Raw genomic sequence first — 26,265 nt, forward strand, 5'->3', positions numbered from 1 at the left:
TTCTGTCTGATAGTACTCCTCTGTGCCCTCTCCTGTCCGGTAGCACTTCTCTGTGTTCTCTCCTGTCCGGCAGCACTCCTCTGCGTTCTCTCCTGTCTGATAGTACTCCTCTGCGTTCTCTCCTGTCTGATAGTACTCCTCTGTGCTCTCTCCTGTCTGATAGTACTCCTCTGTGCTCTCTCCTGTCTGATAGTACTTCTCTGTGCTCTCTCCTGTCTGATAGCACTCCTCTGTGCTCTCTCCTGTCTGATAGTACTCCTCTGTGCTCTCTCCTGTCTGATAGCACTCCTCTGTGTTCTCTCCTGTCTGATAGGACTCTTCTGTGCTCTCTCCTTTCTGATAGCACTCCTCTGTGTTCTCTCCTGTCTGATAGTACTCCTCAGTGCTCTCTCCTGTCTGATAGTACTCCTCTGTGCTCTCTCCTGTCTGATAGTACTCCTCTGTGCTCTCTCCTGTCTGATAGTACTCCTCTGTGCTCTCTCCTGTCTGATAGTACTCCTCTGTACTCTCCCCTGTCTGATAGTACTCCTCTGTGCTCTCTCCTGTCTGATAGGACTCCTCTGTGTTCTCTCCTGTCTAATAGCACTCCTCTGTGCTCTCTCCTGTCTGATAGTACTCCTCTGTGCTCTCTCCTGTCTGATAGCACTCCTCTGTGTTCTCTCCTGTCTGATAGCACTCCTCTGTGCTCTCTCCTGTCTGATAGTACTCCTCTGTGCTCTCTACTGTCTGATAGTACTCCTCTGTTCCCTCTCCTGTCTGATAGTACTCCTCTGTGCTCTATACTGTCTGATAGTACTCCTCTGTGCTCTCTCCTGTCTGATAGTACTCCTCTGTGCTCTCTCCTGTCTGATAGTACTCCTCTGTGCTCTCTCCTGTCTGATAGTACTCCTCTGTGCTCTCTCCTGTCTGATAGGACTCATCTGTGCTCTCTCCTGTCTGATAGTACTCCTCTGTGCTCTCTTCTGTCTGATAGTACTCCTCTGTGCCCTCTCCTGTCCGGTAGCACTTCTCTGTGTTCTCTCCTGTCTGATAGCACTCCTCTGCGTTCTCACCTGTCTGATAGTACTCCTCTGCGTTCTCTCCTGTCTGATAGTACTCCTCTGTGCTCTCTCCTGTCTGATAGTACTCCTCTGTGCTCTCTCCTGTCTGATAGTACTTCTCTGTGCTCTCTCCTGTCTGATAGCACTCCTCTGTCCTCTCTCCTGTCTGATAGTACTCCTCTGTGCTCTCTCCTGTCTGATAGCACTCCTCTGTGTTCTCTCCTGTCTGATAGGACTCTTCTGTGCTCTCTCCTTTCTGATAGCACTCCTCTGTGTTCTCTCCTGTCTGATAGTACTCCTCAGTGCTCTCTCCTGTCTGATAGTACTCCTCTGTGCTCTCTCCTGTCTGATAGTACTCCTCTGTGCTCTCTCCTGTCTGATAGTACTCCTCTGTGCTCTCTCCTGTCTGATAGTACTCCTCTGTACTCTCCCCTGTCTGATAGTACTCCTCTGTGCTCTCTCCTGTCTGATAGGACTCCTCTGTGTTCTCTCCTGTCTAATAGCACTCCTCTGTGCTCTCTCCTGTCTGATAGTACTCCTCTGTGCTCTCTCCTGTCTGATAGCACTCCTCTGTGTTCTCTCCTGTCTGATAGCACTCCTCTGTGCTCTCTCCTGTCTGATAGTACTCCTCTGTGCTCTCTACTGTCTGATAGTACTCCTCTGTTCCCTCTCCTGTCTGATAGTACTCCTCTGTGCTCTATACTGTCTGATAGTACTCCTCTGTGCTCTCTCCTGTCTGATAGTACTCCTCTGTGCTCTCTCCTGTCTGATAGTACTCCTCTGTGCTCTCTCCTGTCTGATAGTACTCCTCTGTGCTCTCTCCTGTCTGATAGGACTCATCTGTGCTCTCTCCTGTCTGATAGTACTCCTCTGTGCTCTCTTCTGTCTGATAGTACTCCTCTGTGCCCTCTCCTGTCCGGTAGCACTTCTCTGTGTTCTCTCCTGTCTGATAGCACTCCTCTGCGTTCTCACCTGTCTGATAGTACTCCTCTGCGTTCTCTCCTGTCTGATAGTACTCCTCTGTGCTCTCTCCTGTCTGATAGTACTCCTCTGTGCTCTCTCCTGTCTGATAGTACTTCTCTGTGCTCTCTCCTGTCTGATAGCACTCCTCTGTGCTCTCTCCTGTCTGATAGTACTCCTCTGTGCTCTCTCCTGTCTGATAGCACTCCTCTGTGTTCTCTCCTGTCTGATAGGACTCTTCTGTGCTCTCTCCTGTCTGATAGCACTCCTCTGTGTTCTCTCCTGTCTGATAGTACTCCTCAGTGCTCTCTCCTGTCTGATAGTACTCCTCTGTGCTCTCTCCTGTCTGATAGTACTCCTCTGTGCTCTCTCCTGTCTGATAGTACTCCTCTGTGCTCTCTCCTGTCTGATAGTACTCCTCTGTACTCTCCCCTGTCTGATAGTACTCCTCTGTGCTCTCTCCTGTCTGATAGGACTCCTCTGTGTTCTCTCCTGTCTGATAGCACTCCTCTGTGCTCTCTCCTGTCTGATAGTACTCCTCTGTGCTCTCTCCTGTCTGATAGCACTCCTCTGTGTTCTCTCCTGTCTGATAGCACTCCTCTGTGCTCTCTCCTGTCTGATAGTACTCCTCTGTGCTCTCTCCTGTCTGATAGCACTCCTCTGTGTTCTCTCCTGTCTGATAGCACTCCTCTGTGCTCTCTCCTGTCTGATAGGACTCCTCTGTGTTCTCTCCTGTCTGATAGCACTCCTCTGTGCTCTCTCCTGTCTGATAGTACTCCTCTGTGCTCTCTCCTGTCTGATAGCACTCCTCTGTGTTCTCTCCTGTCTGATAGCACTCCTCTGTGCTCTCTCCTGTCTGATAGGACTCCTCTGTGTTCTCTCCTGTCTGATAGCACTCCTCTGTGCTCTCTCCTGTCTGATAGTACTCCTCTGTGCTCTCTCCTGTCTGATAGCACTCCTCTGTGTTCTCTCCTGTCTGATAGCAATCCTCTGTGCTCTCTCCTGTCTGATAGGACTCCTCTGTTCTCTCCCCTGTCTGATAGCGCTCCTCTGTGCTCTCTCCTGTCTGATAGTACTCCTCTGTGCTCTCTCCTGTCTGATAGTACTCCTCTGTGCTCTCTCCTGTCTGATAGTACTCCTCTGTTCTCTCTCCTGTCTGATAGTACTTCTCTGTGCTCTCTACTGTCTGATAGTACTCCTCTGTTCCCTCTCCTGTCTGATAGTACTCCTCTGTGCTCTATACTGTCTGATAGTACTCCTCTGTGCTCTCTCCTGTCTGATAGTACTCCTCTGTGCTCTCTCCTGTCTGATAGGACTCATCTGTGCTCTCTCCTATCTGATAGTACTCCTCTGTGCTCTCTTCTGTCTGATAGTACTCCTCTGTGCCCTCTCCTGTCCGGTAGCACTTCTCTGTGTTCTCTCCTGTCTGATAGCACTCCTCTGCGTTCTCTCCTGTCTGATAGTACTCCTCTGCGTTCTCTCCTGTCTGATAGTACTCCTCTGTGATCTCTCCTGTCTGATAGTACTCCTCTGTGCTCTCTCCTGTCTGATAGTACTTCTCTGTGCTCTCTCCTGTCTGATAGCACTCCTCTGTGCTCTCTCCTGTCTGATAGTACTCCTCTGTGCTCTCTCCTGTCTGATAGCACTCCTCTGTGTTCTCTCCTGTCTGATAGGACTCTTCTGTGCTCTCTCCTGTCTGATAGCACTCCTCTGTGTTCTCTCCTGTCTGATAGTACTCCTCAGTGCTCTCTCCTGTCTGATAGTACTCCTCTGTGCTCTCTCCTGTCTGATAGTACTCCTCTGTGCTCTCTCCTGTCTGATAGTACTCCTCTGTGCTCTCTCCTGTCTGATAGTACTCCTCTGTGCTCTCTCCTGTCTGATAGGACTCATCTGTGCTCTCTCCTATCTGATAGTACTCCTCTGTGCTCTCTTCTGTCTGATAGTACTCCTCTGTGCCCTCTCCTGTCCGGTAGCACTTCTCTGTGTTCTCTCCTGTCTGATAGCACTCCTCTGCGTTCTCTCCTGTCTGATAGTACTCCTCTGCGTTCTCTCCTGTCTGATAGTACTCCTCTGTGATCTCTCCTGTCTGATGGTACTCCTCTGTGCTCTCTCCTGTCTGATAGTACTTCTCTGTGCTCTCTCCTGTCTGATAGTACTCCTCTGTGCTCTCTCCTGTCTGATAGTACTCCTCTGTGCTCTCTCCTGTCTGATAGCACTCCTCTGTGTTCTCTCCTGTCTGATAGGACTCTTCTGTGCTCTCTCCTGTCTGATAGCACTCCTCTGTGTTCTCTCCTGTCTGATAGTACTCCTCAGTGCTCTCTCCTGTCTGATAGTACTCCTCTGTGCTCTCTCCTGTCTGATAGTACTCCTCTGTGCTCTCTCCTGTCTGATAGTACTCCTCTGTGCTCTCTCCTGTCTGATAGTACTCCTCTGTACTCTCCCCTGTCTGATAGTACTCCTCTGTGCTCTCTCCTGTCTGATAGGACTCCTCTGTGTTCTCTCCTGTCTGATAGCACTCCTCTGTGCTCTCTCCTGTCTGATAGTACTCCTCTGTGCTCTCTCCTGTCTGATAGCACTCCTCTGTGCTCTCTCCTGTCTGATAGTACTCCTCTGTGCTCTCTCCTGTCTGATAGCACTCCTCTGTGTTCTCTCCTGTCTGATAGCACTCCTCTGTGCTCTCTCCTGTCTGATAGGACTCCTCTGTGTTCTCTCCTGTCTGATAGCACTCCTCTGTGCTCTCTCCTGTCTGATAGTACTCCTCTGTCCTCTCTCCTGTCTGATAGCACTCCTCTGTGTTCTCTCCTGTCTGATAGCACTCCTCTGTGCTCTCTCCTGTCTGATAGGACTCCTCTGTGTTCTCTCCTGTCTGATAGCACTCCTCTGTGCTCTCTCCTGTCTGATAGTACTCCTCTGTGCTCTCTCCTGTCTGATAGCACTCCTCTGTGTTCTCTCCTGTCTGATAGCAATCCTCTGTGCTCTCTCCTGTCTGATAGGACTCCTCTGTTCTCTCCCCTGTCTGATAGCGCTCCTCTGTGCTCTCTCCTGTCTGATAGTACTCCTCTGTGCTCTCTCCTGTCTGATAGTACTCCTCTGTGCTCTCTCCTGTCTGATAGTACTCCTCTGTTCTCTCTCCTGTCTGATAGTACTTCTCTGTGCTCTCTACTGTCTGATAGTACTCCTCTGTTCCCTCTCCTGTCTGATAGTACTCCTCTGTGCTCTATACTGTCTGATAGTACTCCTCTGTGCTCTCTCCTGTCTGATAGTACTCCTCTGTGCTCTCTCCTGTCTGATAGGACTCATCTGTGCTCTCTCCTATCTGATAGTACTCCTCTGTGCTCTCTTCTGTCTGATAGTACTCCTCTGTGCCCTCTCCTGTCCGGTAGCACTTCTCTGTGTTCTCTCCTGTCTGATAGCACTCCTCTGCGTTCTCTCCTGTCTGATAGTACTCCTCTGCGTTCTCTCCTGTCTGATAGTACTCCTCTGTGATCTCTCCTGTCTGATAGTACTCCTCTGTGCTCTCTCCTGTCTGATAGTAGTTCTCTGTGCTCTCTCCTGTCTGATAGCACTCCTCTGTGCTCTCTCCTGTCTGATAGTACTCCTCTGTGCTCTCTCCTGTCTGATAGCACTCCTCTGTGTTCTCTCCTGTCTGATAGGACTCTTCTGTGCTCTCTCCTGTCTGATAGCACTCCTCTGTGTTCTCTCCTGTCTGATAGTACTCCTCAGTGCTCTCTCCTGTCTGATAGTACTCCTCTGTGCTCTCTCCTGTCTGATAGTACTCCTCTGTGCTCTCTCCTGTCTGATAGTACTCCTCTGTGCTCTCTCCTGTCTGATAGTACTCCTCTGTGCTCTCTCCTGTCTGATAGGACTCATCTGTGCTCTCTCCTATCTGATAGTACTCCTCTGTGCTCTCTTCTGTCTGATAGTACTCCTCTGTGCCCTCTCCTGTCCGGTAGCACTTCTCTGTGTTCTCTCCTGTCTGATAGCACTCCTCTGCGTTCTCTCCTGTCTGATAGTACTCCTCTGCGTTCTCTCCTGTCTGATAGTACTCCTCTGTGATCTCTCCTGTCTGATAGTACTCCTCTGTGCTCTCTCCTGTCTGATAGTACTTCTCTGTGCTCTCTCCTGTCTGATAGCACTCCTCTGTGCTCTCTCCTGTCTGATAGTACTCCTCTGTGCTCTCTCCTGTCTGATAGCACTCCTCTGTGTTCTCTCCTGTCTGATAGGACTCTTCTGTGCTCTCTCCTGTCTGATAGCACTCCTCTGTGTTCTCTCCTGTCTGATAGTACTCCTCAGTGCTCTCTCCTGTCTGATAGTACTCCTCTGTGCTCTCTCCTGTCTGATAGTACTCCTCTGTGCTCTCTCCTGTCTGATAGTACTCCTCTGTGCTCTCTCCTGTCTGATAGTACTCCTCTGTACTCTCCCCTGTCTGATAGTACTCCTCTGTGCTCTCTCCTGTCTGATAGGACTCCTCTGTGTTCTCTCCTGTCTGATAGCACTCCTCTGTGCTCTCTCCTGTCTGATAGCACTCCTCTGTGCTCTCTCCTGTCTGATAGCACTCCTCTGTGTTCTCTCCTGTCTGATAGCACTCCTCTGTGCTCTCTCCTGTCTGATAGTACTCCTCTGTGCTCTCTCCTGTCTGATAGCACTCCTCTGTGTTCTCTCCTGTCTGATAGCACTCCTCTGTGCTCTCTCCTGTCTGATAGGACTCCTCTGTGTTCTCTTCTGTCTGATAGCACTCCTCTGTGCTCTCTCCTGTCTGATAGTACTCCTCTGTGTTCTCTCCTGTCTGATAGCACTCCTCTGTGTTCTCTCCTGTCTGATAGCAATCCTCTGTGCTCTCTCCTGTCTGATAGGACTCCTCTGTTCTCTCCCCTGTCTGATAGCGCTCCTCTGTGCTCTCTCCTGTCTGATAGTACTCCTCTGTGCTCTCTCCTGTCTGATAGTACTCCTCTGTGCTCTCTCCTGTCTGATAGTACTCCTCTGTTCTCTCTCCTGTCTGATAGTACTCCTCTGTGCTCTCTACTGTCTGATAGTACTCCTCTGTTCCCTCTCCTGTCTGATAGTACTCCTCTGTGCTCTATACTGTCTGATAGTACTCCTCTGTGCTCTCTCCTGTCTGATAGTACTCCTCTGTGCTCTCTCCTGTCTGATAGTACTCCTCTGTGCTCTCTCCTGTCTGATAGTACTCCTCTGTGCTCTCTCCTGTCTGATAGGACTCATCTGTGCTCTCTCCTGTCTGATAGTACTCCTCTGTGCTCTCTTCTGTCTGATAGTACTCCTCTGTGCCCTCTCCTGTCCGGTAGCACTTCTCTGTGTTCTCTCCTGTCTGATAGCACTCCTCTGCGTTCTCTCCTGTCTGATAGTACTCCTCTGCGTTCTCTCCTGTCTGATAGTACTCCTCTGTGCTCTCTCCTGTCTGATAGTACTCCTCTGTGCTCTCTCCTGTCTGATAGTACTTCTCTGTGCTATCTCCTGTCTGATAGCACTCCTCTGTGCTCTCTCCTGTCTGATAGTACTCCTCTGTGCTCTCTCCTGTCTGATAGCACTCCTCTGTGTTCTCTCCTGTCTGATAGGACTCTTCTGTGCTCTCTCCTGTCTGATAGCACTCCTCTGTGTTCTCTCCTGTCTGATAGTACTCCTCAGTGCTCTCTCCTGTCTGATAGTACTCCTCTGTGCTCTCTCCTGTCTGATAGTACTCCTCTGTGCTCTCTCCTGTCTGATAGTACTCCTCTGTGCTCTCTCCTGTCTGATAGTACTCCTCTGTGCTCTCTCCTGTCTGATAGTACTCCTCTGTACTCTCCCCTGTCTGATAGTACTCCTCTGTGCTCTCTACTGTCTGATAGGACTCCTCTGTGTTCTCTCCTGTCTGATAGCACTCCTCTGTGCTCTCTCCTGTCTGATAGTACTCCTCTGTGCTCTCTCCTGTCTGATAGCACTCCTCTGTGTTCTCTCCTGTCTGATAGCACTCCTCTGTGCTCTCTCCTGTCTGATAGTACTCCTCTGTGCTCTCTCCTGTCTGATAGCACTCCTCTGTGTTCTCTCCTGTCTGATAGCACTCCTCTGTGCTCTCTCCTGTCTGATAGGACTCCTCTGTGTTCTCTCCTGTCTGATTGCACTCCTCTGTGCTCTCTCCTGTCTGATAGTACTCCTCTGTGCTCTCTCCTGTCTGATAGCACTCCTCTGTGTTCTCTCCTGTCTGATAGCACTCCTCTGTGCTCTCTCCTGTCTGATAGGACTCCTCTGTGTTCTCTCCTGTCTGATAGCACTCCTCTGTGCTCTCTCCTGTCTGATAGTACTCCTCTGTGCTCTCTCCTGTCTGATAGCACTCCTCTGTGTTCTCTCCTGTCTGATAGCAATCCTCTGTGCTCTCTCCTGTCTGATAGGACTCCTCTGTTCTCTCCCCTGTCTGATAGCGCTCCTCTGTGCTCTCTCCTGTCTGATAGTACTCCTCTGTGCTCTCTCCTGTCTGATAGTACTCCTCTGTGCTCTCTCCTGTCTGATAGTACTCCTCTGTTCTCTCTCCTGTCTGATAGTACTCCTCTGTGCTCTCTACTGTCTGATAGTACTCCTCTGTTCCCTCTCCTGTCTGATAGTACTCCTCTGTGCTCTATACTGTCTGATAGTACTCCTCTGTGCTCTCTCCTGTCTGATAGTACTCCTCTGTGCTCTCTCCTGTCTGATCGGTCTCATCTGTGCTCTCTCCTATCTGATAGTACTCCTCTGTGCTCTCTTCTGTCTGATAGTACTCCTCTGTGCCCTCTCCTGTCCGGTAGCACTTCTCTGTGTTCTCTCCTGTCTGATAGCACTCCTCTGCGTTCTCTCCTGTCTGATAGTACTCCTCTGCGTTCTCTCCTGTCTGATAGTACTCCTCTGTGATCTCTCCTGTCTGATAGTACTCCTCTGTGCTCTCTCCTGTCTGATAGTACTTCTCTGTGCTCTCTCCTGTCTGATAGCACTCCTCTGTGCTCTCTCCTGTCTGATAGTACTCCTCTGTGCTCTCTCCTGTCTGATAGCACTCCTCTGTGTTCTCTCCTGTCTGATAGGACTCTTCTGTGCTCTCTCCTGTCTGATAGCACTCCTCTGTGTTCTCTCCTGTCTGATAGTACTCCTCAGTGCTCTCTCCTGTCTGATAGTACTCCTCTGTGCTCTCTCCTGTCTGATAGTACTCCTCTGTGCTCTCTCCTGTCTGATAGTACTCCTCTGTGCTCTCTCCTGTCTGATAGTACTCCTCTGTACTCTCCCCTGTCTGATAGTACTCCTCTGTGCTCTCTCCTGTCTGATAGGACTCCTCTGTGTTCTCTCCTGTCTGATAACACTCCTCTGTGCTCTCTCCTGTCTGATAGTACTCCTCTGTGCTCTCTCCTGTCTGATAGCACTCCTCTGTGTTCTCTCCTGTCTGATAGCACTCCTCTGTGCTCTCTCCTGTCTGATAGGACTCCTCTGTGTTCTCTCCTGTCTGATAGCACTCCTCTGTGCTCTCTCCTGTCTGATAGTACTCCTCTGTGCTCTCTCCTGTCTGATAGCACTCCTCTGTGTTCTCTCCTCTCTGATAGCACTCCTCTGTGCTCTCTCCTGTCTGATAGGACTCCTCTGTGTTCTCTCCTGTCTGATAGCACTCCTCTGTGCTCTCTCCTGTCTGATAGTACTCCTCTGTGCTCTCTCCTGTCTGATAGCACTCCTCTGTGTTCTCTCCTGTCTGATAGCACTCCTCTGTGCTCTCTCCTGTCTGATAGGACTCCTCTGTGTTCTCTCCTGTCTGATAGTACTCCTCTGTGCTCTCTCCTGTCTGATAGTACTCCTCTGTTCTCTCTCCTGTCTGATAGTACTCCTCTGTGCTCTCTACTGTCTGATAGTACTCCTCTGTTCCCTCTCCTGTCTGATAGTACTCCTCTGTGCTCTATACTGTCTGATAGTACTCCTCTGTGCTCTCTCCTGTCTGATAGTACTCCTCTGTGCTCTCTCCTGTCTGATCGGTCTCATCTGTGCTCTCTCCTATCTGATAGTACTCCTCTGTGCTCTCTTCTGTCTGATAGTACTCCTCTGTGCCCTCTCCTGTCCGGTAGCACTTCTCTGTGTTCTCTCCTGTCTGATAGCACTCCTCTGCGTTCTCTCCTGTCTGATAGTACTCCTCTGCGTTCTCTCCTGTCTGATAGTACTCCTCTGTGATCTCTCCTGTCTGATAGTACTCCTCTGTGCTCTCTCCTGTCTGATAGTACTTCTCTGTGCTCTCTCCTGTCTGATAGCACTCCTCTGTGCTCTCTCCTGTCTGATAGTACTCCTCTGTGCTCTCTCCTGTCTGATAGCACTCCTCTGTGTTCTCTCCTGTCTGATAGGACTCTTCTGTGCTCTCTCCTGTCTGATAGCACTCCTCTGTGTTCTCTCCTGTCTGATAGTACTCCTCAGTGCTCTCTCCTGTCTGATAGTACTCCTCTGTGCTCTCTCCTGTCTGATAGTACTCCTCTGTGCTCTCTCCTGTCTGATAGTACTCCTCTGTGCTCTCTCCTGTCTGATAGTACTCCTCTGTACTCTCCCCTGTCTGATAGTACTCCTCTGTGCTCTCTCCTGTCTGATAGGACTCCTCTGTGTTCTCTCCTGTCTGATAACACTCCTCTGTGCTCTCTCCTGTCTGATAGTACTCCTCTGTGCTCTCTCCTGTCTGATAGCACTCCTCTGTGTTCTCTCCTGTCTGATAGCACTCCTCTGTGCTCTCTCCTGTCTGATAGTACTCCTCTGTGCTCTCTCCTGTCTGATAGCACTCCTCTGTGTTCTCTCCTGTCTGATAGCACTCCTCTGTGCTCTCTCCTGTCTGATAGGACTCCTCTGTGTTCTCTCCTGTCTGATAGCACTCCTCTGTGCTCTCTCCTGTCTGATAGTACTCCTCTGTGTTCTCTCCTGTCTGATAGCACTCCTCTGTGTTCTCCTCTGTCTGATAGCAATCCTCTGTGCTCTCTCCTGTCTGATAGGACTCCTCTGTTCTCTCCCCTGTCTGATAGCGCTCCTCTGTGCTCTCTCCTGTCTGATAGTACTCCTCTGTGCTCTCTCCTGTCTGATAGTACTCCTCTGTGCTCTCTCCTGTCTGATAGTACTCCTCTGTTCTCTCTCCTGTCTGATAGTACTCCTCTGTGCTCTCTACTGTCTGATAGTACTCCTCTGTTCCCTCTCCTGTCTGATAGTACTCCTCTGTGCTCTATACTGTCTGATAGTACTCCTCTGTGCTCTCTCCTGTCTGATAGTACTCCTCTGTGCTCTCTCCTGTCTGATAGTACTCCTCTGTGCTCTCTCCTGTCTGATAGTACTCCTCTGTGCTCTCTCCTGTCTGATAGTACTCCTCTGTGCTCTCTCCTGTCTGATAGTACTCCTCTGTACTCTCCCCTGTCTGATAGTACTCCTCTGTGCTCTCTCCTGTCTGATAGGACTCCTCTGTGTTCTCTCCTGTCTGATAGCACTCCTCTGTGCTCTCTCCTGTCTGATAGTACTCCTCTGTGCTCTCTCCTGTCTGATAGCACTCCTCTGTGCTCTCTCCTGTCTGATAGTACTCCTCTGTGCTCTCTCCTGTCTGATAGCACTCCTCTGTGTTCTCTCCTGTCTGATAGCACTCCTCTGTGCTCTCTCCTGTCTGATAGGACTCCTCTGTGTTCTCTCCTGTCTGATAGCACTCCTCTGTGCTCTCTCCTGTCTGATAGTACTCCTCTGTCCTCTCTCCTGTCTGATAGCACTCCTCTGTGTTCTCTCCTGTCTGATAGCACTCCTCTGTGCTCTCTCCTGTCTGATAGGACTCCTCTGTGTTCTCTCCTGTCTGATAGCACTCCTCTGTGCTCTCTCCTGTCTGATAGTACTCCTCTGTGCTCTCTCCTGTCTGATAGCACTCCTCTGTGTTCTCTCCTGTCTGATAGCAATCCTCTGTGCTCTCTCCTGTCTGATAGGACTCCTCTGTTCTCTCCCCTGTCTGATAGCGCTCCTCTGTGCTCTCTCCTGTCTGATAGTACTCCTCTGTGCTCTCTCCTGTCTGATAGTACTCCTCTTTGCTCTCTCCTGTCTGATAGTACTCCTCTGTTCTCTCTCCTGTCTGATAGTACTTCTCTGTGCTCTCTACTGTCTGATAGTACTCCTCTGTTCCCTCTCCTGTCTGATAGTACTCCTCTGTGCTCTATACTGTCTGATAGTACTCCTCTGTGCTCTCTCCTGTCTGATAGTACTCCTCTGTGCTCTCTCCTGTCTGATAGGACTCATCTGTGCTCTCTCCTATCTGATAGTACTCCTCTGTGCTCTCTTCTGTCTGATAGTACTCCTCTGTGCCCTCTCCTGTCCGGTAGCACTTCTCTGTGTTCTCTCCTGTCTGATAGCACTCCTCTGCGTTCTCTCCTGTCTGATAGTACTCCTCTGCGTTCTCTCCTGTCTGATAGTACTCCTCTGTGATCTCTCCTGTCTGATAGTACTCCTCTGTGCTCTCTCCTGTCTGATAGTAGTTCTCTGTGCTCTCTCCTGTCTGATAGCACTCCTCTGTGCTCTCTCCTGTCTGATAGTACTCCTCTGTGCTCTCTCCTGTCTGATAGCACTCCTCTGTGTTCTCTCCTGTCTGATAGGACTCTTCTGTGCTCTCTCCTGTCTGATAGCACTCCTCTGTGTTCTCTCCTGTCTGATAGTACTCCTCAGTGCTCTCTCCTGTCTGATAGTACTCCTCTGTGCTCTCTCCTGTCTGATAGTACTCCTCTGTGCTCTCTCCTGTCTGATAGTACTCCTCTGTGCTCTCTCCTGTCTGATAGTACTCCTCTGTGCTCTCTCCTGTCTGATAGGACTCATCTGTGCTCTCTCCTATCTGATAGTACTCCTCTGTGCTCTCTTCTGTCTGATAGTACTCCTCTGTGCCCTCTCCTGTCCGGTAGCACTTCTCTGTGTTCTCTCCTGTCTGATAGCACTCCTCTGCGTTCTCTCCTGTCTGATAGTACTCCTCTGCGTTCTCTCCTGTCTGATAGTACTCCTCTGTGATCTCTCCTGTCTGATAGTACTCCTCTGTGCTCTCTCCTGTCTGATAGTACTTCTCTGTGCTCTCTCCTGTCTGATAGCACTCCTCTGTGCTCTCTCCTGTCTGATAGTACTCCTCTGTGCTCTCTCCTGTCTGATAGCACTCCTCTGTGTTCTCTCCTGTCTGATAGGACTCTTCTGTGCTCTCTCCTGTCTGATAGCACTCCTCTGTGTTCTCTCCTGTCTGATAGTACTCCTCAGTGCTCTCTCCTGTCTGATAGTACTCCTCTGTGCTCTCTCCTGTCTGATAGTACTCCTCTGTGCTCTCTCCTGTCTGATAGTACTCCTCTGTGCTCTCTCCTGTCTGATAGTACTCCTCTGTACTCTCCCCTGTCTGATAGTACTCCTCTGTGCTCTCTCCTGTCTGATAGGACTCCTCTGTGTTCTCTCCTGTCTGATAGCACTCCTCTGTGCTCTCTCCTGTCTGATAGTACTCCTCTGTGCTCTCTCCTGTCTGATAGCACTCCTCTGTGTTCTCTCCTGTCTGATAGCACTCTTCTGTGCTCTCTCCTGTCTGATAGTACTCCTCTGTGCTCTCTCCTGTCTGATAGCACTCCTCTGTGTTCTCTCCTGTCTGATAGCACTCCTCTGTGCTCTCTCCTGTCTGATAGGACTCCTCTGTGTTCTCTTCTGTCTGATAGCACTCCTCTGTGCTCTCTCCTGTCTGATAGTACTCCTCTGTGTTCTCTCCTGTCTGATAGCACTCCTCTGTGTTCTCTCCTGTCTGATAGCAATCCTCTGTGCTCTCTCCTGTCTGATAGGACTCCTCTGTTCTCTCCCCTGTCTGATAGCGCTCCTCTGTGCTCTCTCCTGTCTGATAGTACTCCTCTGTGCTCTCTCCTGTCTGATAGTACTCCTCTGTGCTCTCTCCTGTCTGATAGTACTCCTCTGTTCTCTCTCCTGTCTGATAGTACTCCTCTGTGCTCTCTACTGTCTGATAGTACTCCTCTGTTCCCTCTCCTGTCTGATAGTACTCCTCTGTGCTCTATACTGTCTGATAGTACTCCTCTGTGCTCTCTCCTGTCTGATAGTACTCCTCTGTGCTCTCTCCTGTCTGATAGTACTCCTCTGTGCTCTCTCCTGTCTGATAGTACTCCTCTGTGCTCTCTCCTGTCTGATAGGACTCATCTGTGCTCTCTCCTGTCTGATAGTACTCCTCTGTGCTCTCTTCTGTCTGATAGTACTCCTCTGTGCCCTCTCCTGTCCGGTAGCACTTCTCTGTGTTCTCTCCTGTCTGATAGCACTCCTCTGCGTTCTCTCCTGTCTGATAGTACTCCTCTGCGTTCTCTCCTGTCTGATAGTACTCCTCTGTGCTCTCTCCTGTCTGATAGTACTCCTCTGTGCTCTCTCCTGTCTGATAGTACTTCTCTGTGCTATCTCCTGTCTGATAGCACTCCTCTGTGCTCTCTCCTGTCTGATAGTACTCCTCTGTGCTCTCTCCTGTCTGATAGCACTCCTCTGTGTTCTCTCCTGTCTGATAGGACTCTTCTGTGCTCTCTCCTGTCTGATAGCACTCCTCTGTGTTCTCTCCTGTCTGATAGTACTCCTCAGTGCTCTCTCCTGTCTGATAGTACTCCTCTGTGCTCTCTCCTGTCTGATAGTACTCCTCTGTGCTCTCTCCTGTCTGATAGTACTCCTCTGTGCTCTCTCCTGTCTGATAGTACTCCTCTGTACTCTCCCCTGTCTGATAGTACTCCTCTGTGCTCTCTACTGTCTGATAGGACTCCTCTGTGTTCTCTCCTGTCTGATAGCACTCCTCTGTGCTCTCTCCTGTCTGATAGTACTCCTCTGTGCTCTCTCCTGTCTGATAGCACTCCTCTGTGTTCTCTCCTGTCTGATAGCACTCCTCTGTGCTCTCTCCTGTCTGATAGTACTCCTCTGTGCTCTCTCCTGTCTGATAGCACTCCTCTGTGTTCTCTCCTGTCTGATAGCACTCCTCTGTGCTCTCTCCTGTCTGATAGGACTCCTCTGTGTTCTCTCCTGTCTGATAGCACTCCTCTGTGCTCTCTCCTGTCTGATAGTACTCCTCTGTGCTCTCTCCTGTCTGATAGCACTCCTCTGTGTTCTCTCCTGTCTGATAGCACTCCTCTGTGCTCTCTCCTGTCTGATAGGACTCCTCTGTGTTCTCTCCTGTCTGATAGCACTTCTCTGTGCTCTCTCCTGTCTGATAGTACTCCTCTGTGCTCTCTCCTGTCTGATAGCACTCCTCTGTGTTCTCTCCTGTCTGATAGCAATCCTCTGTGCTCTCTCCTGTCTGATAGGACTCCTCTGTTCTCTCCCCTGTCTGATAGCGCTCCTCTGTGCTCTCTCCTGTCTGATAGTACTCCTCTGTGCTCTCTCCTGTCTGATAGTACTCCTCTGTGCTCTCTCCTGTCTGATAGTACTCCTCTGTTCTCTCTCCTGTCTGATAGTACTCCTCTGTGCTCTCTACTGTCTGATAGTACTCCTCTGTTCCCTCTCCTGTCTGATAGTACTCCTCTGTGCTCTATACTGTCTGATAGTACTCCTCTGTGCTCTCTCCTGTCTGATAGTACTCCTCTGTGCTCTCTCCTGTCTGATCGGTCTCATCTGTGCTCTCTCCTATCTGATAGTACTCCTCTGTGCTCTCTTCTGTCTGATAGTACTCCTCTGTGCCCTCTCCTGTCCGGTAGCACTTCTCTGTGTTCTCTCCTGTCTGATAGCACTCCTCTGCGTTCTCTCCTGTCTGATAGTACTCCTCTGCGTTCTCTCCTGTCTGATAGTACTCCTCTGTGATCTCTCCTGTCTGATAGTACTCCTCTGTGCTCTCTCCTGTCTGATAGTACTTCTCTGTGCTCTCTCCTGTCTGATAGCACTCCTCTGTGCTCTCTCCTGTCTGATAGTACTCCTCTGTGCTCTCTCCTGTCTGATAGCACTCCTCTGTGTTCTCTCCTGTCTGATAGGACTCTTCTGTGCTCTCTCCTGTCTGATAGCACTCCTCTGTGTTCTCTCCTGTCTGATAGTACTCCTCAGTGCTCTCTCCTGTCTGATAGTACTCCTCTGTGCTCTCTCCTGTCTGATAGTACTCCTCTGTGCTCTCTCCTGTCTGATAGTACTCCTCTGTGCTCTCTCCTGTCTGATAGTACTCCTCTGTACTCTCCCCTGTCTGATAGTACTCCTCTGTGCTCTCTCCTGTCTGATAGGACTCCTCTGTGTTCTCTCCTGTCTGATAACACTCCTCTGTGCTCTCTCCTGTCTGATAGTACTCCTCTGTGCTCTCTCCTGTCTGATAGCACTCCTCTGTGTTCTCTCCTGTCTGATAGCACTCCTCTGTGCTCTCTCCTGTCTGATAGTACTCCTCTGTGCTCTCTCCTGTCTGATAGCACTCCTCTGTGTTCTCTCCTGTCTGATAGCACTCCTCTGTGCTCTCTCCTGTCTGATAGGACTCCTCTGTGTTCTCTCCTGTCTGATAGCACTCCTCTGTGCTCTCTCCTGTCTGATAGTACTCCTCTGTGCTCTCTCCTGTCTGATAGCACTCCTCTGTGTTCTCTCCTCTCTGATAGCACTCCTCTGTGCTCTCTCCTGTCTGATAGGACTCCTCTGTGTTCTCTCCTGTCTGATAGCACTCCTCTGTGCTCTCTCCTGTCTGATAGTACTCCTCTGTGCTCTCTCCTGTCTGATAGCACTCCTCTGTGTTCTCTCCTGTCTGATAGCACTCCTCTGTGCTCTCTCCTGTCTGATAGGACTCCTCTGTGTTCTCTCCTGTCTGATAGTACTCCTCTGTGCTCTCTCCTGTCTGATAGTACTCCTCTGTTCTCTCTCCTGTCTGATAGTACTCCTCTGTGCTCTCTACTGTCTGATAGTACTCCTCTGTTCCCTCTCCTGTCTGATAGTACTCCTCTGTGCTCTATACTGTCTGATAGTACTCCTCTGTGCTCTCTCCTGTCTGATAGTACTCCTCTGTGCTCTCTCCTGTCTGATCGGTCTCATCTGTGCTCTCTCCTATCTGATAGTACTCCTCTGTGCTCTCTTCTGTCTGATAGTACTCCTCTGTGCCCTCTCCTGTCCGGTAGCACTTCTCTGTGTTCTCTCCTGTCTGATAGCACTCCTCTGCGTTCTCTCCTGTCTGATAGTACTCCTCTGCGTTCTCTCCTGTCTGATAGTACTCCTCTGTGATCTCTCCTGTCTGATAGTACTCCTCTGTGCTCTCTCCTGTCTGATAGTACTTCTCTGTGCTCTCTCCTGTCTGATAGCACTCCTCTGTGCTCTCTCCTGTCTGATAGTACTCCTCTGTGCTCTCTCCTGTCTGATAGCACTCCTCTGTGTTCTCTCCTGTCTGATAGGACTCTTCTGTGCTCTCTCCTGTCTGATAGCACTCCTCTGTGTTCTCTCCTGTCTGATAGTACTCCTCAGTGCTCTCTCCTGTCTGATAGTACTCCTCTGTGCTCTCTCCTGTCTGATAGTACTCCTCTGTGCTCTCTCCTGTCTGATAGTACTCCTCTGTGCTCTCTCCTGTCTGATAGTACTCCTCTGTACTCTCCCCTGTCTGATAGTACTCCTCTGTGCTCTCTCCTGTCTGATAGGACTCCTCTGTGTTCTCTCCTGTCTGATAACACTCCTCTGTGCTCTCTCCTGTCTGATAGTACTCCTCTGTGCTCTCTCCTGTCTGATAGCACTCCTCTGTGTTCTCTCCTGTCTGATAGCACTCCTCTGTGCTCTCTCCTGTCTGATAGTACTCCTCTGTGCTCTCTCCTGTCTGATAGCACTCCTCTGTGTTCTCTCCTGTCTGATAGCACTCCTCTGTGCTCTCTCCTGTCTGATAGGACTCCTCTGTGTTCTCTCCTGTCTGATAGCACTCCTCTGTGCTCTCTCCTGTCTGATAGTACTCCTCTGTGTTCTCTCCTGTCTGATAGCACTCCTCTGTGTTCTCCTCTGTCTGATAGCAATCCTCTGTGCTCTCTCCTGTCTGATAGGACTCCTCTGTTCTCTCCCCTGTCTGATAGCGCTCCTCTGTGCTCTCTCCTGTCTGATAGTACTCCTCTGTGCTCTCTCCTGTCTGATAGTACTCCTCTGTGCTCTCTCCTGTCTGATAGTACTCCTCTGTTCTCTCTCCTGTCTGATAGTACTCCTCTGTGCTCTCTACTGTCTGATAGTACTCCTCTGTTCCCTCTCCTGTCTGATAGTACTCCTCTGTGCTCTATACTGTCTGATAGTACTCCTCTGTGCTCTCTCCTGTCTGATAGTACTCCTCTGTGCTCTCTCCTGTCTGATAGTACTCCTCTGTGCTCTCTCCTGTCTGATAGTACTCCTCTGTGCTCTCTCCTGTCTGATAGGACTCATCTGTGCTCTCTCCTGTCTGATAGTACTCCTCTGTGCTCTCTTCTGTCTGATAGTACTCCTCTGTGCCCTCTCCTGTCCGGTAGCACTTCTCTGTGTTCTCTCCTGTCTGATAGCACTCCTCTGCGTTCTCTCCTGTCTGATAGTACTCCTCTGCGTTCTCTCCTGTCTGATAGTACTCCTCTGTGCTCTCTCCTGTCTGATAGTACTCCTCTGTGCTCTCTCCTGTCTGATAGTACTTCTCTGTGCTCTCTCCTGTCTGATAGCACTCCTCTGTGCTCTCTCCTGTCTGATAGTACTCCTCTGTGCTCTCTCCTGTCTGATAGCACTCCTCTGTGTTCTCTCCTGTCTGATAGGACTCTTCTGTGCTCTCTCCTGTCTGATAGCACTCCTCTGTGTTCTCTCCTGTCTGATAGTACTCCTCAGTGCTCTCTCCTGTCTGATAGTACTCCTCTGTGCTCTCTCCTGTCTGATAGTACTCCTCTGTGCTCTCTCCTGTCTGATAGTACTCCTCTGTGCTCTCTCCTGTCTGATAGTACTCCTCTGTACTCTCCCCTGTCTGATAGTACTCCTCTGTTCTCTCTACTGTCTGATAGGACTCCTCTGTGTTCTCTCCTGTCTGATAGCACTCCTCTGTGCTCTCTCCTGTCTGATAGTACTCCTCTGTGCTCTCTCCTGTCTGATAGCACTCCTCTGTGTTCTCTCCTGTCTGATAGCACTCCTCTGTGCTCTCTCCTGTCTGATAGTACTCCTCTGTGCTCTCTCCTGTCTGATAGCACTCCTCTGTGTTCTCTCCTGTCTGATAGCACTCCTCTGTGCTCTCTCCTGTCTGATAGGACTCCTCTGTGTTCTCTCCTGTCTGATAGCACTCCTCTGTGCTCTCTCCTGTCTGATAGTACTCCCCTGTGCTCTCTCCTGTCTGATAGCACTCCTCTGTGTTCTCTCCTGTCTGATAGCACTCCTCTGTGCTCTCTCCTGTCTGATAGGACTCCTCTGTGTTCTCTCCTGTCTGATAGCACTCCTCTGTGCTCTCTCCTGTCTGATAGTACTCCTCTGTGCTCTCTCCTGTCTGATAGCACTCCTCTGTGTTCTCTCCTGTCTGATAGCAATCCTCTGTGCTCTCTCCTGTCTGATAGGACTCCTCTGTTCTCTCCCCTGTCTGATAGCGCTCCTCTGTGCTCTCTCCTATCTGATAGTACTCCTCTGTGCTCTCTCCTGTCTGATAGTACTCCTCTGTGCTCTCTCCTGTCTGATAGTACTCCTCTGTTCTCTCTCCTGTCTGATAGTACTCCTCTGTGCTCTCTACTGTCTGATAGTACTCCTCTGTTCCCTCTCCTGTCTGATAGTACTCCTCTGTGCTCTATACTGTCTGATAGTACTCCTCTGTGCTCTCTCCTGTCTGATAGTACTCCTCTGTGCTCTCTCCTGTCTGATCGGACTCATCTGTGCTCTCTCCTATCTGATAGTACTCCTCTGTGCTCTCTTCTGTCTGATAGTACTCCTCTGTGCCCTCTCCTGTCCGGTAGCACTTCTCTGTGTTCTCTCCTGTCTGATAGCACTCCTCTGCGTTCTCTCCTGTCTGATAGTACTCCTCTGCGTTCTCTCCTGTCTGATAGTACTCCTCTGTGCTCTCTCCTGTCTGATAGTACTTCTCTGTGCTCTCTCCTGTCTGATAGCACTCCTCTGTGCTCTCTCCTGTCTGATAGTACTCCTCTGTGCTCTCTCCTGTCTGATAGCACTCCTCTGTGTTCTCTCCTGTCTGATAGGACTCTTCTGTGCTCTCTCCTGTCTGATAGCACTCCTCTGTGTTCTCTCCTGTCTGATAGTACTCCTCAGTGCTCTCTCCTGTCTGATAGTACTCCTCTGTGCTCTCTCCTGTCTGATAGTACTCCTCTGTGCTCTCTCCTGTCTGATAGTACTCCTCTGTGCTCTCTCCTGTCTGATAGTACTCCTCTGTACTCTCCCCTGTCTGATAGTACTCCTCTGTGCTCTCTCCTGTCTGATAGGACTCCTCTGTGTTCTCTCCTGTCTGATAACACTCCTCTGTGCTCTCTCCTGTCTGATAGTACTCCTCTGTGCTCTCTCCTGTCTGATAGCACTCCTCTGTGTTCTCTCCTGTCTGATAGCACTCCTCTGTGCTCTCTCCTGTCTGATAGTACTCCTCTGTGCTCTCTCCTGTCTGATAGCACTCCTCTGTGTTCTCTCCTGTCTGATAGCACTCCTCTGTGCTCTCTCCTGTCTGATAGGACTCCTCTGTGTTCTCTCCTGTCTGATAGCACTCCTCTGTGCTCTCTCCTGTCTGATAGTACTCCTCTGTGCTCTCTCCTGTCTGATAGCACTCCTCTGTGTTCTCTCCTGTCTGATAGCACTCCTCTGTGCTCTCTCCTGTCTGATAGGACTCCTCTGTGTTCTCTCCTGTCTGATAGCACTCCTCTGTGCTCTCTCCTGTCTGATAGTACTCCTCTGTGCTCTCTCCTGTCTGAAAGCACTCCTCTGTGTTCTCTCCTGTCTGATAGCAATCCTCTGTGCTCTCTCCTGTATGATAGGACTCCTCTGTTCTCTCCCCTGTCTGATAGCGCTCCTCTGTGCTCTCTCCTGTCTGATAGTACTCCTCTGTGCTCTCTCCTGTCTGATAGTACTCCTCTGTGCTCTCTCCTGTCTGATAGTACTCCTCTGTTCTCTCTCCTGTCTGATAGTACTCCTCTGTGCTCTCTCCTGTCTGATAGTACTCCTCTGTGCTCTCTCCTGTCTGATAGTACTCCTCTGTGCTCTCTCCTGTCTGATAGTACTCCTCTGTGCTCTCTCCTGTCTGATAGGACTCATCTGTGCTCTCTCCTGTCTGATAGTACTCCTCTGTGCTCTCTTGTCTGATAGTACTCCTCTGTGCCCTCTCCTGTCCGGTAGCATTTCTCTGTGTTCTCTCCTGTCTGATAGCACTCCTCTGCGTTCTCTCCTGTCTGATAGTACTCCTCTGCGTTCTCTCCTGTCTGATAGTACTCCTCTGTGCTCTCTCCTGTCTGATAGTACTCCTCTGTGCTCTCTCCTGTCTGATAGTACTCCTCTGTTCTCTCTCCTGTCTGATAGTACTCCTCTGTGCTCTCTCCTGTCTGATAGTACTCCTCTGTGCTCTCTCCTGTCTGATAGTACTCCTCTGTGCTCTCTCCTGTCTGATAGCACTCCTCTGTGTTCTCTCCTGTCTGATAGGACTCTTCTGTGCTCTCTCCTGTCTGATAGTACTCCTCTGCGTTCTCTCCTGTCTGATAGTACTCCTCTGTGCTCTCTCCTGTCTGATAGTACTCCTCTGTGCTCTCTCCTGTCTGATAGTACTCCTCTGTGATCTCTCCTGTCTGATAGTACTCCTCTGTGCTCTCTCCTGTCTGATAGTACTTCTCTGTGCTCTCTCCTGTCTGATAGCACTCCTCTGTGCTCTCTCCTGTCTGATAGTACTCCTCTGTGCTCTCTCCTGTCTGATAGCACTCCTCTGTGTTCTCTCCTGTCTGATAGGACTCTTCTGTGCTCTCTCCTGTCTGATAGCACTCCTCTGTGTTCTCTCCTGTCTGATAGTACTCCTCAGTGCTCTCTCCTGTCTGATAGTACTCCTCTGTGCTCTCTCCTGTCTGATAGTACTCCTCTGTGCTCTCTCCTGTCTGATAGTACTCCTCTGTGCTCTCTCCTGTCTGATAGTACTCCTCTGTACTCTCCCCTATCTGATAGTACTCCTCTGTGCTCTCTCCTGTCTGATAGGACTCCTCTGTGTTCTCTCCTGTCTGATAGCACTCCTCTGTGCTCTCTCCTGTCTGATAGTACTCCTCTGTGCTCTCTCCTGTCTGATAGCACTGCTCTATGTTCTCTCCTGTCTGATAGCACTCCTCTGTGCTCTCTCCTGTCTGATAGTACTCCTCTGTGCTCTCTCCTGTCTGATAGCACTCCTCTGTGTTCTCTCCTGTCTGATAGCACTCCTCTGTGCTCTCTCCTGTCTGATAGGACTCCTCTGTGTTCTCTCCTGTCTGATAGCACTCCTCTGTGCTCTCTCCTGTCTGATAGTACTCCTCTGTGCTCTCTCCTGTCTGATAGCACTCCTCTGTGTTCTCTCCTGTCTGATAGCACTCCTCTGTGCTCTCTCCTGTCTGATAGGACTCCTCTGTGTTCTCTCCTGTCTGATAGCACTCCTCTGTGCTCTCTCCTGTCTGATAGTACTCCTCTGTGCTCTCTCCTGTCGGATAGGACTCCTCATTGCTCTCCCCTGTCTGATAGGGCTCCTCTGTGCTCTCTCCTGTCTGATAGGACTCCTCTGTGCTCTCTCCTGTCAGATAGGACTCTTCTGTGCTCTCTCCTGGCTGATAGCACTCCTCTGTGTTCTCTGCTGTCTGATAGTACTCCTCTGTGCTCTCTCCTGGCTGATAGCACTCCTCTGTTCTCTCTCTTGTTTGATAGGAGTCCTCTATGCTCTCTCCTGTCTGATGGTACTCCTCTGTGCTCTCTCCTTTCTGATAGTACTCCTCTGTGCTCTCTTCTGTCTGATAGCACTCCTCTGTGCTCTCTCCTGTCTGATAGGACTCCTCTATGCTCTCTCCTGTCTGATAGGACTCCTCTGTGCTCTCTCCTGTCTGATAGTACTCCTCTGTGCTCTCTCCTGTCTGATAGGACTCATCTGTGCTCTCTCCTGTCTGATAGTACTCCTCTGTGCTCTCTTCTGTCTGATAGTACTCCTCTGTGCCCTCTCCTGTCTGATAGCACTTCTCTGTGCTCTCTCCTGTCGGATAGGGCTCCTCTGTGCTCTCTCCTGTCTGATAGGACTCCTCTGTGCTCTCTCCTGTCAGATAGGACTCTTCTGTGCTCTCTCCTGGCTGATAGCACTCCTCTGTTCTCTCTCTTGTTTGATAGGAGTCCTCTTTGCTCTCTCCTGTCTGATGGTACTCCTCTGTGCTCTCTCCTTTCTGATAGTACTCCTCTGTGCTCTCTTCTGTCTGATAGCACTCCTCTGTGCTCTCTCCTGTCTGATAGGACTCCTCTATGCTCTCTCCTGTCTGATAGGACTCCTCTGTGCTCTCTCCTGTCTGATAGTACTCCTCTGTGCTCTCTCCTGTCTGATAGGACTCATCTGTGCTCTCTCCTGTCTGATAGCACTCCTCTGTGTTCTCTCCTGTCTGATAGGACTCTTCTGTGCTCTCTCCTGTCTGATAGCACTCCTCTGTGTTCTCTCCTGTCTGATAGTACTCCTCAGTGCTCTCTCCTGTCTGATAGTACTCCTCTGTGCTCTCTCCTGTCTGATAGTACTCCTCTGTGCTCTCTCCTGTCTGATAGTACTCCTCTGTGCTCTCTCCTGTCTGATAGTACTCCTCTGTACTCTCCCCTGTCTGATAGTACTCCTCTGTGCTCTCTCCTGTCTGATAGGACTCCTCTGTGTTCTCTCCTGTCTGATAACACTCCTCTGTGCTCTCTCCTGTCTGATAGTACTCCTCTGTGCTCTCTCCTGTCTGATAGCACTCCTCTGTGTTCTCTCCTGTCTGATAGCACTCCTCTGTGCTCTCTCCTGTCTGATAGTACTCCTCTGTGCTCTCTCCTGTCTGATAGCACTCCTCTGTGTTCTCTCCTGTCTGATAGCACTCCTCTGTGCTCTCTCCTGTCTGATAGGACTCCTCTGTGTTCTCTCCTGTCTGATAGCACTCCTCTGTGCTCTCTCCTGTCTGATAGTACTCCTCTGTGCTCTCTCCTGTCTGATAGCACTCCTCTGTGTTCTCTCCTGTCTGATAGCACTCCTCTGTGCTCTCTCCTGTCTGATAGGACTCCTCTGTGTTCTCTCCTGTCTGATAGCACTCCTCTGTGCTCTCTCCTGTCTGATAGTACTCCTCTGTGCTCTCTCCTGTCTGAAAGCACTCCTCTGTGTTCTCTCCTGTCTGATAGCAATCCTCTGTGCTCTCTCCTGTATGATAGGACTCCTCTGTTCTCTCCCCTGTCTGATAGCGCTCCTCTGTGCTCTCTCCTGTCTGATAGTACTCCTCTGTGCTCTCTCCTGTCTGATAGTACTCCTCTGTGCTCTCTCCTGTCTGATAGTACTCCTCTGTTCTCTCTCCTGTCTGATAGTACTCCTCTGTGCTCTCTCCTGTCTGATAGTACTCCTCTGTGCTCTCTCCTGTCTGATAGTACTCCTCTGTGCTCTCTCCTGTCTGATAGTACTCCTCTGTGCTCTCTCCTGTCTGATAGGACTCATCTGTGCTCTCTCCTGTCTGATAGTACTCCTCTGTGCTCTCTTGTCTGATAGTACTCCTCTGTGCCCTCTCCTGTCCGGTAGCATTTCTCTGTGTTCTCTCCTGTCTGATAGCACTCCTCTGCGTTCTCTCCTGTCTGATAGTACTCCTCTGCGTTCTCTCCTGTCTGATAGTACTCCTCTGTGCTCTCTCCTGTCTGATAGTACTCCTCTGTGCTCTCTCCTGTCTGATAGTACTCCTCTGTTCTCTCTCCTGTCTGATAGTACTCCTCTGTGCTCTCTCCTGTCTGATAGTACTCCTCTGTGCTCTCTCCTGTCTGATAGTACTCCTCTGTGCTCTCTCCTGTCTGATAGCACTCCTCTGTGTTCTCTCCTGTCTGATAGGACTCTTCTGTGCTCTCTCCTGTCTGATAGTACTCCTCTGCGTTCTCTCCTGTCTGATAGTACTCCTCTGTGCTCTCTCCTGTCTGATAGTACTCCTCTGTGCTCTCTCCTGTCTGATAGTACTCCTCTGTGATCTCTCCTGTCTGATAGTACTCCTCTGTGCTCTCTCCTGTCTGATAGTACTTCTCTGTGCTCTCTCCTGTCTGATAGCACTCCTCTGTGCTCTCTCCTGTCTGATAGTACTCCTCTGTGCTCTCTCCTGTCTGATAGCACTCCTCTGTGTTCTCTCCTGTCTGATAGGACTCTTCTGTGCTCTCTCCTGTCTGATAGCACTCCTCTGTGTTCTCTCCTGTCTGATAGTACTCCTCAGTGCTCTCTCCTGTCTGATAGTACTCCTCTGTGCTCTCTCCTGTCTGATAGTACTCCTCTGTGCTCTCTCCTGTCTGATAGTACTCCTCTGTGCTCTCTCCTGTCTGATAGTACTCCTCTGTACTCTCCCCTATCTGATAGTACTCCTCTGTGCTCTCTCCTGTCTGATAGGACTCCTCTGTGTTCTCTCCTGTCTGATAGCACTCCTCTGTGCTCTCTCCTGTCTGATAGTACTCCTCTGTGCTCTCTCCTGTCTGATAGCACTGCTCTATGTTCTCTCCTGTCTGATAGCACTCCTCTGTGCTCTCTCCTGTCTGATAGTACTCCTCTGTGCTCTCTCCTGTCTGATAGCACTCCTCTGTGTTCTCTCCTGTCTGATAGCACTCCTCTGTGCTCTCTCCTGTCTGATAGGACTCCTCTGTGTTCTCTCCTGTCTGATAGCACTCCTCTGTGCTCTCTCCTGTCTGATAGTACTCCTCTGTGCTCTCTCCTGTCTGATAGCACTCCTCTGTGTTCTCTCCTGTCTGATAGCACTCCTCTGTGCTCTCTCCTGTCTGATAGGACTCCTCTGTGTTCTCTCCTGTCTGATAGCACTCCTCTGTGCTCTCTCCTGTCTGATAGTACTCCTCTGTGCTCTCTCCTGTCGGATAGGACTCCTCATTGCTCTCCCCTGTCTGATAGGGCTCCTCTGTGCTCTCTCCTGTCTGATAGGACTCCTCTGTGCTCTCTCCTGTCAGATAGGACTCTTCTGTGCTCTCTCCTGGCTGATAGCACTCCTCTGTGTTCTCTGCTGTCTGATAGTACTCCTCTGTGCTCTCTCCTGGCTGATAGCACTCCTCTGTTCTCTCTCTTGTTTGATAGGAGTCCTCTATGCTCTCTCCTGTCTGATGGTACTCCTCTGTGCTCTCTCCTTTCTGATAGTACTCCTCTGTGCTCTCTTCTGTCTGATAGCACTCCTCTGTGCTCTCTCCTGTCTGATAGGACTCC

The sequence above is a fragment of the Hyla sarda genome, chromosome 2 (genome assembly GCF_029499605.1).
Source record: "Hyla sarda isolate aHylSar1 chromosome 2, aHylSar1.hap1, whole genome shotgun sequence".
In the NCBI taxonomy this organism is placed as follows: Eukaryota; Metazoa; Chordata; class Amphibia; order Anura; family Hylidae; genus Hyla; species Hyla sarda.